Source organism: Olea europaea, unplaced genomic scaffold (genome assembly GCF_002742605.1).
Source record: "Olea europaea var. sylvestris unplaced genomic scaffold, O_europaea_v1 scaffold602, whole genome shotgun sequence".
Taxonomy (NCBI): Eukaryota; Viridiplantae; Streptophyta; class Magnoliopsida; order Lamiales; family Oleaceae; genus Olea; species Olea europaea.
The window spans coordinates 320960-323981 of NW_019264368.1; positions in this window are offsets into that span (position 1 = coordinate 320960).

The window sequence follows — 3022 nt, forward strand, 5'->3', positions numbered from 1 at the left end:
AGAAATGAGAAATTTTGATGAATATGATAATTTTACAAATTTGATTCAATCAATCAAAGTTTTCAATGTGAAAAAGTTGAAAATTTTATGCAATATAAGCGCAAAGAACTTCTTCAAGAATATATCTCTCTTTGAAAATTGATATAAATAAGTTGAACACAAAGAGAAATGAAAAACTTTGATGAATGAAATTATTCAAGAAATTTGATTCAACAATTAAAGTTTTTCAATATGAAGAAGTAGAAAGATTTATGCAATGTAATTGCAAATACCTTCTTAAAAAATATACCACTCTTTTAAGAATGATATAAATAAGTTAAAACACAAAGAAAGATGAAAAACTCTGATGAGAATGGTGATTAATGAGTTTAAATCAATCAAAGTTTTTAATATGAGGAAACAAATGAAATGAATGCAAATGAAAGCTCAAAGAATTCTTAAAACAAAAATATCTATCTTTGATTCACTTGGAAATCTCTTTAAGAATGGAAAGAGTGGGGATATTTATAGAGTTCAAAAACGAGAAAAAAAATCTGCACTGGCGAAAGACTAGTCCGGTCGACCGCCTCTTGTCCAGAAGATCAATATAGTCGTTTGTACAGCAAAAATCAGAAATCAGAACGGTCAAATTCTGGACCGTTAGAGAGTGTCCGGTCGACCTCCTCCGACGGCCGATCGATCGATCCGATTAACCGCCTCTCTGGGTGGTTGATCGCCCCGATAGCGCGATATTTTTACATTTTAATCTCATTTGCTTCGATTTGAAAGTTTTGAAGTGCACGGATCTTTAGAAAATATTTTTAACTAATTTTTCATGATAAAATTATTTTTTAAAGTCCAAATATCACTTATAAAAGTCATTTTTATATTTGATCAAAACATTGCATTGGATGACTTTTCATGCACAAAAATTATTTTTAATGTATAGAAGGATTTTGAGCTTAACCATTCATTGTCAAATATCAAACTGTTAGTACCTTTATATTTTGCCTAAGAAATCAAGTCTTAGATCTTCCTTCGAAGTTTCTTCCATGTTTGGCTCTTGAACTTTTGATCTTTATCTTTCTTGCCATTGATATTCAATGCTTGACTTTTTTGGCATTTATCTTTTAAGCTCTCGTCTCGAATGATTTGACTTGACTGCATAAGCAACTTCCAATTTGATCTTCATTTCAAGTCCAATATATGTTGTTTAATAGATTTTAACATTAAACTATCATTACTCAAAATAAATTGTCAGAAACAATATCAATCTTGTTTGTTATGATCAAAACATTGTGAATGAAATCAACCATATGTCAATAGTCACCGTGCACAAAGCAGTGAGGAATCGCTTCCGCTGCAGGAGGTGTTTGCGGATAGTAGTATCCCGACGACTGTTGTGGTGGCAGCATATGGTATTGTCTGCGACTGCGACTGCATCTACTTTTGCAAAGGTTGCTGTAGAGGCTTCATCTGGTATTGAGGTGGTGGATCAAGTTCGCCGCTAAATCATTACCAAAACAGTGTGCCATATTCGAAAATTGGTGGCGCATTCTTATCTTCTGGAATGAGATAATGAAAAAGAAGAAGGTAGAAAAAGAGAGCGAGAGAGAGAGAGAGAGAGAGAGAGAGAGAAAATAATCGAGAAAATTAGGGGCAGTTCTCTTTGGCGTTTTCTGTTTTCGATTTTTCAAAACGGTGAAAACGTGTTCTCTTTCCATTTTTCGAAAATGCGTTTTTGAAAACAAAAAAAAATTGCGAAGAAAACACAAAACGACAAAGGTCATTTTGAGTGTTTTCTGTTGAAAATATTAAAAACATATCCAAAACTCAAAACACGCCAAAACAGGAAAGAGAAAAAAATTGGATGGCCGTGAGACTTCCATCTTCATTCTCTCCATTGGGTCGTCTCCTCCTTCCCCTTCTTGACGCCAACGACGAAGCAGTGGTTGATGGTGGTGGCATTGGTGCTCACGTCGATATGGGGAGGCGACGCTGCTCCAAACCACAGCAGCGTCGCGACCTCTGCTCCAAACCACAGCATCGTCATGACCTATTTGTCGCTTGCGACGCTACTGTGGTTGGGCCCGACGTTCGTAGCACGGCGATGGGTGATGGGTGTTGAAGGTGGTGGCGATTTGGTTTCTTCTCTCTCTTGACTCTTCTCTCTAATACTGTTGGGGGTTTTATGGTTTTGGTTGATGGTGGTGGTGATTTCGGGTTCGGTTGATGGTGGTGGCGATTTTGGTTTTCGTTGATGGTTGTACCGACGGTCGAGATGATGATTTTGGCAGTGGTGTTGATGGTGGTGGTACTGACAGTTGATTTTGTGGTGGTGATTGGCTGTCTTGGTGACTGGTTGTGGTGGTTGCGATGACGATGGTGACTGGTTGCGATAGCGATAGCGATTCCAGTGGTGGCAGCTTTGTGGTGGTTTTTTGAAGAAAAATATTATAAAAAATCATTCTCAAAATTTACAAGAAAAAATATTTTTCAATTTCGTGTTTTGAAAAACAATATTCTAAAATGACAAAAAAAAAAAAGGTGCTTTCAACAATCTCAAAATGAACACTCAAAACACAAAATCCAAAATGAATTCGAAACTCAAAATTACAAAACTCAACCACGAAGAGAACAACCCCTCAGGGTTTTCTAATTTTTGAATAGTAAAACTTTCCACCTGATTTTAGAACGTTGAATTTTTAAAGTATGGTATTGTGTAATTTCCATTTTCTTTAAATACCCAAGCTCTTGACATGTTCCATGGGGCCAAACTTGGCTCTCTAGATGGCCAACTCACCTTGACCCGTCTAATTACTTTGGAGATGTTTGGCGACAATTAAAATTAGATTTTTTAGTAAATTATAATAAAATTTTTTGAAATGTGCGGTTGAAAAGTTGTGTGATTAATATTGATAGTTTGACTTTAACTTTTAGATTAAAACCAGATTTTAATCAAAATCAAATTAAAATTAAAATTTAAGGTTCAAATAGATTTTGTCCTCCTACCCGCCAAAATTTTTGGGTCCCTGATTTTCGA